This window comes from Acomys russatus, chromosome 2, assembly GCF_903995435.1.
Source record: "Acomys russatus chromosome 2, mAcoRus1.1, whole genome shotgun sequence".
Lineage (NCBI taxonomy): Eukaryota > Metazoa > Chordata > Mammalia > Rodentia > Muridae > Acomys > Acomys russatus.
Genome location: NC_067138.1, coordinates 98,443,192 through 98,461,089, shown reverse-complemented (window position 1 = coordinate 98,461,089; position 17,898 = coordinate 98,443,192). Strand labels below are relative to the sequence as shown.

Here is a 17,898-nt window from a genome sequence, read left to right as displayed (position 1 = left end):
AACCTTCTCTCTGTTGTCAGTTTGTGCTGGGCTGGGTGCACTTCATCCTCTACTCATCCCAGTGTGTGCTGTAAAGGAGCAGGGTTAGGCACTTTCAAAGCCATGCACCATATGAACAACAGTGAAAGATAGAATAATAGTGAAAAGTTATTTCTTATTGTCCAAATATTATTATCTTATCCATGTGTATGCACTGAAGTCACAAATTTCAGTGTAACTATATTTAGAGAAAAGTTATTTTTGTAGCAGTTAAGATTAAAAGATGTCAAAAAGGTAGAATCCTGATATTCTCAGTGTCTGTTAAAGACAAGGTACAAAAGAGTGTTCTTTATCCATCCATATCCCCTGCACCCCATGTAAGACAACCTTCTAAGAACATAGTCTGAAGCAGCCTGCCTGCAGCTTAGGCAAAAAGTCCACTCTAGAAATGGAATCAACTGTCCTCTTGAACTTGGACTTTTGTTCTAAAGCTTTAAAAGAAGCGCCTCAATTTGTAAGCCACTTAGATTGTGGAATCTTGTGGTGGCAGCATGAACTGACTTCCATATTCCCCTTACTGCGTTTGCTTCCAGACTGGAACCAGTCCCAGTTTTTGTCAGCCTCATATTCTCAGTGGCTTTTTACTATACGTGTTTGTTTCTTATAATTATGCTTCTCAATCATTAGCCTTCATTTTCAGAAAGAGAACCAGCTTCCTAGGTTATTTCGCCAGCTTGTCAGGGATCTTTGCATGTGTCCCAAATGTAGGAAGAGATCATCTGGTGGTCTCTGTTAAGTGGTTGAGTATAGTGATTAAGTAGCAACAACAGACTTCAGGGTGCTCTTAATAACTCTGGCCAGCGTGAATTTTTCACATGTTTTTGTTATTATGCTGATTAGAAAGATGCTTGGTGATTATTTATTGACATCAGATAAACCATCTTATTCAAAAACTGTATGAAAAACACTCTGAAAAAATATTAATTATTCCTCAAGTTATGTGCAAAAAGGGACTACATGAATTTCATAACATAATGTTTCCATGCACAACTGTGAAAACTCTAATTTTAAACAGTGAATTGAATACGTCCCATTTAAGAACTGAAGTTACAATAACATTTAATTTATGTGGAAAACATTGTAATTCACAAGCATTGTAGTTGAAACTGCCTTGCAGAGTGGCCAAGGATAACACTTTTTTTAGGTTATATTCCTATAGTCATATGTCTGTAAGCGTACAGCAACATAATGGTTTGCATTTTCTTTGATTTACAAGTGTGAGTTCCTTGCTCTATTCATGTGATGTGACTCTTTAAGCCCGTACAGTTTATAAGATTCACATTATTATGAAGAAGATGCCATGCTTAGATCATTCTTTAGAGTAAAACTTCTTATGTCAGAACTCAATATTTGACATTCATTCATTGATGAATGATGATTCAACAGTTCCTTCATGGCAATATGTTGACAATACATTGTGTAAAGCATGGAATCTTCATATTTTTATGAGTATAGAACAACACATATTCAGAAATAAAAAAATTGAGCTATTGATGTAACCTTCAGATGAGAGCTGAACTGTAATGGATATGTATATGAGCTTTCTAAGTGAAGAAATAGGGTAGGCAATTGTAATTTAGAAAATAATTTATCCTTTTAAAATTACATACTTTTCTATGAATTATTTTGATTGTGTTTGCATCAATTATCCACTCATGTCCCCCTTCCACGCCTGCTGAACCCATCCTTCTTCCTGACAAGTTGAGTAACAAATTTATTTTCCAAAGAACTATGCAGTTTTAGTGCAGAGAGGAAAAGACATGGGGAAAAGAAGAGTCAGGGAAAAAGAGTAGGAGACAGAAGAAATAAATATAGAAGGGAGGACGGAAACAAACAAACAAAAAAACCCCACAAAAATATAAAGGAAAACACAAAGAAAAGAAGACAAAAGAATAGGTAACAGAAGAAGAAAGATTGAGATCTTTGTGTGCAAAGATTTCATGCATATATTATGGTGCAAAGACTAGCTTACCCACAGGAATAGTTACAAGCTTCCTATCATGGTAATATAGGACATAGAGAAATAACTCAGTTAAGTAGTTTTTGAAAATGATAAATCAAGACAAAAATAATGTACCTCAGATTATGGATTGCAGACAAGTGGTGTGGCAAGTGAGGTTGCTGTAAGAAATAAGAAAATAGTTTTCTTTGGCTAAGCCTGTGAGATTATGATATAGAGACACACTGGTCAGTGTGCAGAACCTGTATTTTGTATGCATCTCAGTTTAAACAATCAATGTACACAAGAATCTGTTTGTCATTTTGCAAGTGGATATAATCTATGTGCATAAACATTTTAAATGTGTCTCCAAAATCTAGAAAATTCATTATTCAATAATGTTAGGTTTCCTTACAACTGATATACTGAATGCATCCATTTAATAATGCTGTTCAAAGCAACTTGGTGGCAATGTCCTCTCACGCAGCTTGTTTTTCACAATGCTTAGGTAGCAATACCTACTTCCAAGCTTGTTCCTGATTCTGTTAATGTGATCTCAGAAAAATAAGCCTACCTCTCCCTCTTCTCTATCATTATATTCATGGTAATATTTATCTGATGAGTGGTAATATGTATTGCCTGTAAACATATGTGTGCTATATATGTATATATAGACACACACACCTATATATATATATATATATATATTATATATATATATATATATATATATATATATATATATATATATATATTATAGAGAATTTAGAGAAAAGGAAGTTTCCCTTCTGGTCTATAATCAGAAGTTGACACCCACACCCCTCAGCCTTCATAGTTTCAGCAAAGTTCACTTGTATCTGTCACCCTGAGTGAGAGAAAGGGCCAGCTCTGCTAAGTGCTTCCTAGCCTTCTTTTGGAAGAGTTGTTTCTGCCTACACCTATGCTACAAGCGCTCCATATTGTGTCTAGTCCAATGCTATATTCACTATGTGTTCAATGTGCATATGGCCATGTTTTTCATCCTGGAATGAAGCAGTAGGTATGACTCTGTGAATAGTATATCAAAAAGAAAAAAGATGTTTCAGCATTCAAGCATTATCCTTCTCTTGCAGAGATCTGAAGTTTAGTTCCCAAAAGTCATGCCTGGTGACTTACAACCAGCTGTAACACAGAGGATCCAGTGGTGTATCTGGACTTCAGAGAGCACCTGTACCATATGCATACACTTACACACAAACACATTTAAAATAAAAATAAAATAATAATAATAATAATAATAATAATAATAATAATAATAATAATAATAATAATAACAATTTTTAAAAGAAAAAGAATGGCTTTTGGGGGTTCAAATCCCTCCCCCACCATTTCTCTTCCTGATGCCTGTAGATCTAGACACTGAACTTTCAGCTGGTACTCCAACACCATGTCTGAATTCATTTAGCCACGCTTTCCACCGATATGACAATAAACTGAACCTCTGAACCTGTAAGCAAGTCCCAATTAAATGCTTTCCTTTATAAAAGTTGCTGCCATCATAGTGTCTCTTCCCATCAACAGGATACTGACAACTGGCTAGGAGGAGAGGAAGGAGGTAAATTAGATTTATAATGGAAATTTTTATGTTAGGTTTTGGAAATCTTGGGTCTATACTATATGTTGGATGAAATTTTAACTTAAAGTCACAGTTATGAATTCAGTTATGAACAATTAGCAAACACACTAACGGTTTCCCACATATGATTTTTTAAATAAAGCATGGGTAATAGGAAGGAAAGGGACCCATGAATACATAACATATGAGGAAATACAATGAGTTTGAAGCTCATAGTCAGTGTCTTTTGCGGGGGGGTGTTTTGAGACAGGATATTTCTGTGTACTCTTGGCTGGCCTGGAACTTGCTCTTTAGATGAGGCTGTCCTGGGACTGAGAGATCTGCCTGCCTCTGCTTCCTGGGTGCCAGGATTGAAGGTACTCATCACCACCACCACCTGAACATTGTCACAACAATAACCGGTAGCATTTACTAATGTGTACAAAAGGCAATAATCCTGATTGAGGGATTAATATCCTGACTGTATTGGTTAGTAAGGGGATTCTAAAGAATATATTTACTTTTTAAGGAAGATATTCTGTCTTAAAAAACTACTGGGCTTGTGGGAAAATAACATTTTATGTTAAATAAACAGACTGGAAAATGACAGCCACATCTGTGAAGAGCAGTTATCTTCATGTGGAGTGGTTCTCTCGTTTTTGTTTTTGTTTTTGTTTTCTTGAAATCCTGAGAACTTTCATGACTTCTCCTTCATATGAATCAACAGTGGCAAGTGCTAAAAATAAATGTAAAGATAAATAGTTCTGAAAGACTTTACCATCTGCATGTTTTATGCATGTATTTCTATTCTTTAATCCCATTCATGCTTGCAAGTACTTTCAATTCAAAAGTGCTTGCTCTACCTAATTCAGACCAAAATGTTGAGTTACATTTTTTTCCCACAGAGATTCTTCAGTGGCTGTATGGAAAGAATTTGCTAGTAAGCATACATTTTCATGTAAAATCATGATAGATAAACATCAAATAAGGTCAGGAATTGTAAGTACATGAAGCCTATTACATTAGATTTGGCCAAAGTTATCATGGCCTTATCAGATGCTTTGAATTATGCTCATTGTTTCTTAAGCCTAGTTTTAGCCCCATATGACCTTGATAAATCCTAGATTTTAAATAAGACATCAAAAAAAACAGGTGAGTTAAAGGAACTGTAATGTCCTGTGTTAAATGTTGCACCAAGGACACAAAACAAGGCATTCTAAACCCATGTCTTGAACACAACAAAGATTTTTTTTTGTTGTTTGTTTTTAATTTAATAAAGACCAGACATGTGAAAACTAAGGAATATAGAACAAAACTTCATATAGTTCATTGGCTCTAATCCTAGCGGAGGCAACCTGCATCTAACATTATTGAAGAAAACACAGTGTTGTTACAAAATCTTTTTGGTTTTATATGTGGATTTTTTTTAACACTCCGTTCTTATTCAACTTCTCCATCATCAGGAGAACCTAATGGATCGAATTTCACATTTTGTTTTAAATTTGATATAAAGCAGTTGATGCTTCATAAATTCACAAAACCCAGGAAAAAAGTTCATTGCTTTCTAAAAGAACAGATACCTGCACCTTTCCATAAGAGGGGTAACATCCTGGGAGGCTTGCAGATGACAAAGCCTAGGACAGCTTGGCTGTTGTGCTCAGATTCCTTTAGATGTGAGCACGTTCACTTTGGCCTTTCTAAAAACCCTTTGTAGAAAAGCTGTGCAGTAGGGAAACCATCAGAAATCATTCTTGTAGAACAGCAAGGCAGTGAGGCAAACATTGCCTCCCTTGTGGTTTTACAGTCTGTAATAGAAATTAACAGTGCCATCTGCAGCCCGTTTATGCACTTTAAGATCACTGCATGCTTTATAGCATGCATTATGGTATACGGCAGCGATTTTTGCTAAGCTAGTCACAATTATATTGGTTTCCAGAAAATTAAAAGAACCTTAAGACATAAAGAAAACTGAGACAGAGGTGGGAAAAGGGGGCCATGTGAACATTAAAAGAAACATCTTCATCTATGTATATCTGACAATTCTCCTGTTCTAAGCCACTGATATCAACTTTTTCTAGTTTTCCTGATGTCTTTACTCTCCGTTAGAAATAAATTTTGTGCTGCTGAACCAGTTTATATTATCTGCTCCAATGGCCTAAGTGAGCAATGCATTGCATATATTTATTATCTTTGTGTGGAATAAGTATCCCTGTGTTGTCTGTTTGTTCTTAAGCTCACTCCGTTTGGAATTGGCCAAGCACTAGCTCAGGGGCATAGTGGTGGAGAGCATGGTGAGCCAGCAGTGATGCACAGCAGGGCCCTGCGATGAGCAGGACATGGGGTGACTTTGAAACTTAGTTTAAAATTGCATCATTAAATTAGATTGCAAATAGTTTCCCCAGGGCTCTTCTTATCAGTGTTTGTTTATGACATGGAGAATATAGGCATTAAGAAAGTCGAGTACAAAAGGATGTGCCTGATTAAGTTGCTCCTTATATTCCACAGTCATATACTAAAACTTGCAATATTATGTACATACTGTTTCATGGGATCTGTTGAAATATAAAATATAATATTTACTGTTAAATAATCTTGTTAAATAATCCTGTTGAATATTGTTGAATACATCTGCATCTGTGTGCACTTTTATGTGTATACACACATATAGAAACACATATATGTCAACCTGCTTTAATGAGAATAGTGTCTAGCAACCTTTGCTGTTTGTGATGGCTGTTCTTGGCTACATCTGTAATTAACTAATATTCGAAATCGGAAGAGCACAGCTCTGAGAGACTTTTTGCTTAATTTGAAGTAGGAAGATCCACTCCTAATCCAGACCTTTGAAGCAGAAAGACACACCCTTAATCAATATATTTTGAGCAGAGAAAAGACAAGCTTTTAATGTGGGTCCTGAGGATCCTGAGGCAGGAAGACACAGCTCTGCCCTTTGCCTGCCGGCTGTCACCCAGTTAGCAAGTCCATCAGACCCTACTTCTTCCAGATTCCTGTTTCTATGGAAGACCTGCTGAGACATCAAGCCTAGTGGACTGAGCAACTACTAGATTCCTGGGCCTTCAGCTCAAAGCCAGCTATTGTTGGATTAGCTCGATTGCCACCTGATAAATCTCCTTTCTCTCTATCTATAGAGACCCCTTTTTTCTCCTGTGAACCTTGATTATATACTGTTTCACCTTATAAACACCTAGTAGCTAATTTATTTACTCTCAATATAATACTTTTAGGAAAAATTAACAACCTTCACTTTTCAAATGAGGTAAAAAAAAAACCCCAATATTAGTAGCTTTTTGCTGTTACTCTTATAAATACATTATTTTTATTTTGCATTCCATTCTTCTAATTCAAATGTGTGATCTGCAACATCCTGAAGTTATAATGCCAGTGAGAAGGGGCTGATTTGTTTGTTGTTGTTTTTGTTTATTTTTATTTTATTTTGTGTGTGTGTATGTGTGTGTGTGGGTGTATGCGCGTGTGCGCTCGCGTGTGTTTAATGAAGAATGTCCTTCGGTGGAAAGCACCTTAAGGCAGGCATGTACATATTAACACTTCAAGTCGTTGACCTAAGGTCACTTAACTAGCAAGTACAGGAAAAACTCAGTAACAATTCAGAAGTTACAGTGATTGGAAAAACCAAAAGGCATCAAAAAATAAAAACAAAATTTCTTTGTAGGGTCAAAGACATATCATGATTGTGTTAGAACATTTACAAATGTAAAGAAAATGTAAAGAATAAAGTGACTAACATGTCACTAAGAAGAAATCTACTACCATTAAATTATTAATTTCTAGCCTAACTTTTCAAATCTCATTTAATACTAATATTTGTATCTAAATATGTACTATGACGTAGTTTAGTGATGTCATAGGAATGTATTGACTTTTTGGTGAAAATCATTTCTGTTGCATAATATTATATTATAAATGATTGATGACAAAGTAATGACATGGTTATCATTATTTCTTTTTTTTTTTTTTAATAAGGGTAATGTTATTAGACGCAGAAAATGAATAGCTCAGAGTAATGTGGATGCTACAGGTAAACCTGGAATATAGATTCCTGTATGTTTGCCTTAAAATAAATAATTTAAGTTTTTCATCTACTTTGTCCTTTATTAATTAATAAAAATGTACTAACTTTACCTATGTAAATATTATTTTTATTTGCTTGGAAGAATGGACTGGATAATTCTAGGAACTCCCATCGTCTTCAGTGAATTAATTTTACTTTGTTTCAACATTATATATGTATATACATCATATATACATATGTCATATATGAATATCTATAATATATATATCTTAAATTTGTTTTGCTTTCTAAATTGTATTACACTAAAATATCCAGGTCCATGACAGGGAAAAGTATGTAATTCTGCCCCTAAATACTCCTATGTTAATTTCAGCAAATTCATTTGCTAATTTTGCACTTTTCCACAATTTATATTATATTAACTAAAATATAAAGGAAGCAAGCTATTTAATTATATATAATTATAATTTATATTATATTATTTTATAATTTAATTATAGCTTATAATTATAAAGTTATAAACATTTAAGCACATAAAATAATGAATATTAAACAACTCGATAACCTCATACTTATTCTCATTGTTTTTCTGGGACTGCGTCATCCACTTCTGGCACCCAGGAACCAACTCTTTTCTAACTTCTCACTTGTTAATTCTCAGCCCCTGTTACATCCACTTGCTAATCAGACTCCTCAGCACTGTGGGAAGCATCCTCTGTGCAGCATGATATTTGAAAACTTTTCTTATTTGCATATATTGTTTGACATTTGATGTTGGATTTTTTTTTTTTCACTGTATCACTAGATTACATCACAGTTATACCTCGCTTGTTGGTATTTCTAGGTTTGGAAAATTTATTCATTTCTTATTGTGTACAGAGGTCATTTTTGTCAAGATTTTTAAACTTAGTTTCTTAAACTAAATGATATTATGGTATGTAATTTTAAGTCAATTCACTGTGTATCTGTTTCATTATAATTTTCTATTTTCTTTCAGGGCTTATGTTTTGTGCATGGTGATAGATACAGGTCCAATTTTATTCTTTTACACATGGACATCCAGTTTTCCCCCAGCACCATTTGTTAACGATATAATCTCTCCTTCATTGTTTATTTTAGGCATCACTGAAAATTTCTATATGACCTTGATAAATATTATATGTGGAGGTCTTTTGTTTTATTCCATTGATCAACATATCTTCTTTTGTGGCAATAATATTTTGTTTTTTGTAATGTAACTCTGTTTTACTATTATAGCTTTAAATCTGTTATATTAATTTACTCACTTTTGTTCTTTTCCTTATTATTGCTTTGGTTAACTAGAGTATTTTGTGGTTTCATATTAATTTGGGGATTATTTTTCATTTATGCGAAAAAAATAATGATGATTTTAATGATCTTATTTTGAATTTAGACATTTCATTTATTAGAACGGTTATGTTTATGGTATTTGTAGGTCAATGCCTAAGGGTTTTACGGAAAAGTTTTAGTATGTTAGTATTCCATATTTCACATCAGACTTTTGGTATAATATTATACCTTCTAAAAATAGAATAATTTTGCTTCTACCAACTAATTTCTGACAATTGTCACCAAGTAACAATATTATTTCCACCAATCCATGAGCATGGAGAGTTTCCCTTCTTCCTGTCTCATTCTAATCTTTCCCAAAAGAGCTTTAAAGTTTGCAGGTATAGTTCACCCCTTTTCTTAGCTTTATTTCCAGATATTTAAATTTCCTGTTGCACTTTTATTAAGCTTGTGTGCTTTCATGATATTCTTCTTGGAATGACTGTTATTTTTATACAGAAAGGATCCTGGTTATTGAATCTTGACTTGTTACCTTGCCACTTTGCTGAACATGACCAATTCTACATGATTTGCTGTGGTGTTTTTGAACTATCTATATGTTATACAAAATTATTTACAAATAAAGATACATGGACTTCTTTTTCTATATGTATCCCTTTTTTTTCTTTTCTTTTTTTTTTATTAATTTATTCTTGTTACATCTCAATGTTTATCCCATCCCTTGTATCCTCCCATTCCCCCCCCCCATTTTCCCATTATTCCCCTCCCCTATGACTGTGACTGAGGGGGATCACCTCCCCCTGTATATTCTCATAGGGTATCAAGTCTCTTCTTGGCTACCAGCTGTCCTTCCTCTGAGTGCCACCAGGTCTCCCTCTATATATACATTATTTGAATCTATTGTGAAAAGTGTTGTCTAAAAGATGGCATTTAAAAGGGATACATGCAGATATAAATGGTATATACTCACTTATATCTGCATGTATCCCTTTTAAATGCCATCTTTTAGACAACACTTTTCACAATAGATTCAAATAATGTGTGTGTATGTATGTATGTATATATATATATATATATATATATATATATATATATATATGTATATATATATGTACTTAGAGTAATTCTAACCATGCAAGTGAAAGACTTGTATGATGAAAATTTTGAGACATTAAGGAAGTAAATTGAAGAAACCATTAGAAGATGGAAAGATCTCCTATGCTTATGGATCAATAGAGTTAAATAATAAATATTGGACATCTTACCAAAAGCAATCTACAAATTCAAGGTTATCCTCTTCAAACTTCCAAAACTGTTCTTCACAGATATTAAAAGGGCAAGTTTCAGTTTTATATGGAAACAGACATGTCACATGCACGTGTACACACACACACACACACACACTCACACACACACGCACACATATATACACAAATACCCCACAAAAACCAGGCTATCTAAAGCTATCAATAATAAAAGAACTACAGGAAGTATCACCATCCCCGTTAAAAATTGTACAACAGAACTATAATAATAAAAAAAGATTAGTATTGGTACAAAAATAGATATGTAAATGGAAAATATTATGCTCCACTCTGTAGGCTTCCTCTTCACTTGGTTTCTTGTTTCTTCCGCAGACGCTTGTTTATCCATGTTCATTGACATTCTGTTCACAGCGTCTGGTTAGCTTACATGACATAGATAGACATCAATTGATGATTGGATAACGAAAATGTTGCATTATACACAATATAATTTTATCTAGCTATAAAGTTCATAAACAAATAATAATAATGAAACTTACATGCAAATAGATGGAACTAGAAAGTGTATTGAAGTAACACAGAATCAGAAAGACAAACACTGCGTGCTTTTTATTATTTGAAGATCCTAGTAGCAAATCATAACTTGTTAGTGGGAATAACCACAGAAACTAACAATATAAAGAGGAGACACGGCAGAAGAAGACCTATCTTTGGAGAGGAGGACAATATGATTTTTTGTAACAGAAGAAATGGTCAAAATGGGAGACTTTAACTCTGGAAATAAAGGGAGGCCAATACAGAGGTCAAAGGGCAAAGGAAAAAGAAGGGTTAATAACACAAAACATGATTTAAAAAGCTAAAAAGAAATGCATCAATTTATGTTTACTTTAAATTTACAAGAACGCATATGAATGCATTATGTGTGTACGTGTATACATGTATGTATGCATGTGTATGAATATTAAGAGTTTATGCGATTTGGAAAAATTATGCTTCTCTAAATATCCATACAATATCTAAACAAACAAACAAGAAGTCAACCAAGCAAATAAATGCAACGAAACAAAACAAAAATAACAGCAACAATAAAAACCATTGCCAAGCACAGGAAATGTTCGATTGAATTGTTGATCTGGGAAGCTCAGAAGACTTCTACAACATTGTAGGCCAAGGCTGTTGCAGTTGTTTCCTTCTGAGATTTGAAGGTATGGCCTCATTGCTGCAGACACTACAAACATAATATAGGACTTGGAAGAACAGAATGGTGACTAGCTGGGTGGCAGCTTCTCTGATCACTAGCTTTCATAATATTCAAAGGTGCAATCTGCCGAGGAAGAAAACAATCAGTAGTCCTAAAAATCAGTCAAAGCTATTAACCTCAACAATGTCCAATCCACCAATATATCCCTATCAGTGAAATAGTACCATTTCCATCTGGCAGTAACCCAACAACCATGTAATTTCATGTAAGCCTCACTCAGTAGAAGGGGATTAATGCCTGTTACTGTAAATGTAACCAACTGTCCATGGCTGGTGAAGTCATGCACCCTAGGGTAGAATCTGCTTCTGCCTCTTCAGTCAACCAGTATTAAACCAATAGATAATTGTAGGCATTATTGCTTTTTTAAATTTTTATTTTATTAATTTATTCTTATTACATCTCAATGGTTATCCCATCCCTTGTATCCTCCCCTTCCTCCCTCCCTCCCTGCCATTTTCCCCTTACTCCCCTCCCCTATGACTGTGACTGAGGGGGACCTCCTCCCCCTGTATATGCTCATGTTGCTTTTAAAAGAAGCTTTTGCTGCATCAGATAGAGACCATTACAAATGAACAGCTGATCAAATGCAAGAACTTCTGTAGTCTCACTAACATATCTACAGTAGAACCTACTAAGGATCTTCTCCTTGAGAATTTTCCTTGGGCTTCGTCACACCTTTTATTTGTTGCCTAATGGTCCTCATCAAATTAGGAACAACTCACTCAGTATTTGAAATACTTTTTCTTTGACACAGTTCCTCATATTGTGGGGATCTGCAACCATAAATTTATTTTGTTGCTACTTAATAACTGTAATTTTGCTATTGTTGTCAGTTATAATGTAAATATCTGATATGTAAGAATACTTATATGCAATCCCCAGGAGGAGTGCAATCCACAGGTTGAGAACCACTGTTCTAGAAGATGCGCACTGCCCCACAAGAAGTGCTATGGTGCATTTGGTTTTTACATTTGGTGAAAATTGTTAAGCTTTATGAAAATGCTTCAATATGGCCAAAGCATTGGGGATGGGCACTTGATTCATGCCTGTGCAAACATGCCAAGTGAACATTTTTTCATAGGCTTTTGCTGTTCTATCCTTTATTAATATTTCTATTGGCCAAGAAAATGTTTGAATGTTTTCCCTGTAGTGTTACACAATTTCTTGGGATTTCTGTCATGTTTTTTTTCTTCTTTGGTCTTCATATTTACAGGCCACTTTCTGTGGTTAAGCCGAGGAGTCAGGTGAGTTACAGGAATGTTTTAAGGTGCTCTTGCTTCACCTCACCTGGCAGCCTCCAGTAAGAGAGAATCTGTGTGCTCTCGGGTACATGTGTCCCAGATAAAATATTTATAGAGTTGAGTAATTGTAAGAAGTATTTAACATCTTGCCTGCAGCCCTATGAACTTTCATATATGACTATATACAGTTTCCTTAAGCTTTCTGCTCATGGTTCTTGCTCCCCTTCCTTCAGCTGCCAGAAGGAAGAAACCCATTCTGCATGCTTTCTCCTTCCAGCCCATCAAATCCTGTGTTTTACTTACTTTCTGCTTCTGGTTTGAACCATCTCTGAAACAATATATAGGAATAATAACAAAAACATATAATCCGCTTGGTTGAGTTTAAGGTGAGATTGACCTTTTTGTTCTGAGTTCCAATAACTCTAAATGGTGCACATCTTGATTTAGCTATATTTTTAACCTGTGTGCCAAATAAGCATTTATTAAATATTTCTTAAATAGTTTTAGCTTCTTAACTGACAAAAATTAATTTCTTGATTATTTTTAATTCATTTTAAGGAGATCAATGTAGCCAACAAATCTGGGTGGATTTGCCGAGGCAGATGCACCAAACAAAGACCATGCATAGTGAGGACCTAGACCCCATGCTCAGATGTAGTCCACAGGCAGCACAGTCTCCTGTGGGCCCCATAATATGGGGAGTAGGGATACTTCTGACATGGACTCTGCTGCCCACACGTTGATCACTTCCCCCTGGCTGGCTGCTGTGCCAGGCCACAGTGGAAGAGGATGCAGGACCTGAGAGCCTGAGATTAGATGATAGGAGAGGAGGGGCTCCCCTTTATGAGGACTAGGAGACAGGGGTTGGGTGAGGAAGGGGGGAGGGGGAACTGGGAGGCGACTACCATCAGGATGTAAAGTGAACAAATTAAAAGTAAAAATTAAAAAATACAAAAAATAGTAATTTTAACCTTGAAAAATGTACTAGATTTTGTAATTGTGTTAACCTGAAGAGATTATGATTAACTATGATAAAACAACCAAATTTTAATATCTCAAAGACCCAAGAATACAGTCGCCCTTTGTATTGTCAGTCTTGGAGTGGGTGCATTGCTGTTCTGATCCTGCGTCCTCACAGGAATACAGACACCCATATGACAAACTAAGAGGATGCAGGGCAATGGCAGACCTGTTGGCATTGTAAAGAATACTCTCTATACACTCAGAGAATTTCCATCTTAGAATTTATGGTCAGAGCAATTTAGGAAAAAAACTATTGGGAACAAGGTTTTCCTCTAGGACAGGAATATTTATAGAAAAAGTCTATATATTTCAGCAAATATTCTGTGGTAAATCAAATCAAATTAATAATTTTGATTGTAGTACACAGCAGTGTAGGTAAGAAGGTTTGGACCAGTATTCATGACATTTGGAAGGAACAGAGCAGGAAGTCACTCATTGGCATAACTGCTGCAGTATGCTTTTATTATTATTATTATCATTCTATCTAATTCTATGCAGTGAAAGTTTGGATTATATGCATCATATTGATTTGTATGATGTGATTTATTTTAGTTTACCTAGAAACACAGTTACTTTTATTACTCTTGGAATACATTTGAAGTAGGAAAAAAATCACAGATGGCAAATGTAAGATTTTATAATTGTTATAGTTTTCATTTTTTTATGTAAGTCATTTAAATAATGACTTGGAATTTTAGTGTGGACTACAACTATTTTTTATAGAATTTCTTAGTAATCTCGGAGATATTTGTTGATTTTATCTTTTGAAAAGAATTTGTCAGAGTTGACTATTCTCACAATGATCATAGCCATTCCATTGAAAATATTTTTCAAAATATTTCATTTGCTGGATAATTTAAGACAAAACATAACACTGACTTGTAGAGTCACACTATGTTATTAGCATTTCAAGTGTTTTGATCATTAACTTGCTCATGTATTGGGTTATATTGTATAGTTGACCTTAAGGAGAAAATAGTATAATTTTATTTTGTCTTCAGTGAGTAGCTCTTGCTTTGAAATTTTAGTATGAGGGCTGTATAGTACCCTTATTAGTGTGAGGGCTGTATAGTACCCTTATTAGTGTGAGGGCTGTATAGTACCCTTATTGCCACCAAATTACTCATTTCAAAAACTCAGATGAGAGTGAGATAATGATTAATACATGGAGTCTAACTCCTTAGATAGCCTTGTTCTGAAAACGTGTCCTTTGGTCAGTGCTGATGCTGGACATGTTGTGCTATTCTTGGTCCAAGTGCCCTACATTGAGGTAAGTAGTTCTCAGTTGTCTTTCTCAATCCCAGTCAGATGAGATTGGGCACCCCATAGACACTCATTCTCTGCATTTTGTTGAGCAACTGTGATGATGCATGAGATCTAAACCTATCTGTTGATAGTGAAGGAACCAGCCCTCCCCCTTAAGGACCTCCATTAAGGCCAAAGTCGGGAAAAGTCAGCCTACCCAGTCCTCCCTTAAGGACCCCCATTAAAGCGAAAGCATATAAATTTCTTGAGAGTCCAGCTTGACTCAAGGACTCCCAGCTTGTGTAGGGTTCAGCTTGAACCAAGGATAGACAGCGATATCAGATCATTGTGTGTGTGTGTGTGTGTGTGTGTGTGTGTGTGTGTGTGTGTGTGTGTATATATAAGGGACAAGAGAAACCTTGAAGAGTACAGCTTGACTCAAGGACAGCCTGTTTGTGTTACAGCTTGTGTTTAAAATATTCCACTACCCCAAAATTGTACTTATCCCTCCCCAACTAAGAAAGTCCCAATGCTAGTCTATTAACCAATCAAGTTTCTCTGCTAAGTTCTTCCTCTGTAAAGGGTATAAAAAGCCCATGCTTCTGCTCCTGGGGGTCTTCAGCTTGAACGTTATTGACAGATCCCATCGCACCTTGGCTCAAAAATTTCCTTTGCATTTACATCCACAACTGAATCTGTCTCTCATTAGGGACTCTGGGAGTAGACTAGAGATCTCTCCAGAGGTCTGAGTCTTAGAATTAAAAGATAAGCTTTTAGAATACAGTTAGAAAGTATACTAGTTTGGATAATTGTAAGTTGTAGAGTCTTTTGTACTGTATATGTGCTCTCAATCCATGGATGTTGGCTAGATTTACAATACTGGTGTGTGTGTGTGTGTGTGTGTGTGTGTGTGTGTGTGTGTGCACGCGTGTTACCTTGAAATTGTGGCTCAGGGCCTGGTGGGAAGCTTCCCTATGCGGGCCTGCTGCCACCTATGATACAACACTTTTTAAGAAATATGTCCACAGGGTTTTCAATTATTGGATTTGGGTAACTCTAAAGTGTGTCTCAAAACCAAGGCTAAATTGATGCCTAAGACACATAAGCTTCTAAATCAAGAAACAACAAATTTTACCCTTAGTTTTAATGAAGCAAAACTGTTAAAGAACAAAGAGTCCACAAGCATGCTGTTGAATACCTGTAGGACATGCAACAGAACAATCACACAACATGGCCAACTTGTAAGACATGTAACAAAGCAATCAGACATATGTTCAAAGTGTAGGTCATGTAACAGAGAAATCAGACACATGACCAGCCTGTAACACATGCAACAGAGCAATCAGACACATGGCCAACCTGTAGCACATGCAACAGAGCAATCAGACACATGGCCAACCTGTAGGCCATGCAAAACAGAACAATCAGACACATGGCCAACCTGTAGACAATGCAACAGAACAATGAGACACATGGCCAACCTGTAGGACATGCAACAGAACAATCAGACACATGAACAGGGAAATCAGACACCATGGAAAAGAGTAGAAGCTTCCTGTTAGCACTGAAGAACAATGCTACCACTAATACACTCTAAAGCCAGCCTTAATATACCACAGAGAAGGATCCCAGGCTTTACAAACCTCAGTAATATGTCTGGTTCCCCTTGACTATCAGAACACCTGCATCTGGAAAGTCAACACCCCTTTGCTCCTCAAGGAAAGGGACAAAAGAAAGAAACACTTCTCTCAACTAAAATGCTACTTAATCAAAGTGCATATAAAAAGAACCCAAAGCTGGACCTAGAGCACTTCTTATCTTCTCTGTGGAGAAAATGATATTTGAAAACATGAACTGTCTAGTGCAGGTTCTGAAACAGAAGTTGGTTAGCAGCTTTGGGGCAAGCTGTTCTTCGCATCCTATGCTTTTTGGGAAATGCCTCATTAAATCAAGTGACTTCAGCCTCCCTGAATGAATGTGATGATCAAAAGACAAATAGAAGTCCAAGAGGCCTTGGTAGTATGGGAGAACTGAAGACATCCAGAGGCCCACCCGCCATGTGACCCACCCGCACAGAGCCATTACCATGTGCAAGTATGTGATAGAGAAATGCAAGAGAAAGAGACATAGAACAGCTTCAGCACTATGAAAAAAAAAGTTTAACTGTATATGGGAAGATGGAAAGGAATAATGTGAGTATCCTACTCTGCCACCCAAGGCCATAGTGAAATCCTGGTGTCCTGCGGAGGGCCATGACTAGGTCTTTGGCCATGGAACAGCAGGGGTCTGTATAGACATCCATGGCTCATATTGCCACCAAAGGCCTTGCTAAACCTCAAGGTCTGGGTTGTTGTCTGGGACCATGTTGCTATCCAAGGGCTAGGCAGAGCTGTTATGGCCTATGTCCTCCAGAGAGCTAGGCCCACCCCTTGCCTGATGTAGCACTTAGAAGAGCAGGCGTTGCAACATACCTGTGTAGCACAGTAGAGATTGCCCAGGTGAGCCAGAGCAAGGGGATGAACAACCAAGATGTGGAGTGGGCAAGGGAGAAATCCTCACCTCCTGTCACATTTTGTGTTAGTCTGGAAAGCTGGGCCCAAAGCCATGAGAGCAGGAGAGCTGCTCCTACCCCTCATCTGCTGCAGCACTAAGGAGGGTGGTCTGCACCATTTCTGGGTATCATAGTGGGGCATCTTCAGGAGATCTGGTTGGTTGAGCAAATCAGCTACCACTCAGGCTAAGATTAAGTGTTTTAGGTTGGTCTTCTCCATCATCTACCCCATCTGTGTACTATTATAACTCCAGAAGGGGCCGGTCCCACAGATCCAAAGCTGCAGGATCTCCACGACACAGGGCAACAAGAGGATATCAAGAGGACTTGATTGGGACCTGGCGTATTGGGATCTGGTCTTGCTAGTGTAGTAGAAGC

At 36.3% G+C, this 17,898-nt stretch overlaps 1 pseudogene; it reads left to right on the top strand.

The window, feature by feature from the left end:
- Nucleotides 1-14,889: 14,889 nt before the first annotated feature.
- LOC127198803 (UPF0711 protein C18orf21 homolog) lies at nucleotides 14,890-16,807 on the top strand (annotated as a pseudogene).
- Nucleotides 16,808-17,898: the final 1,091 nt, after the last annotated feature.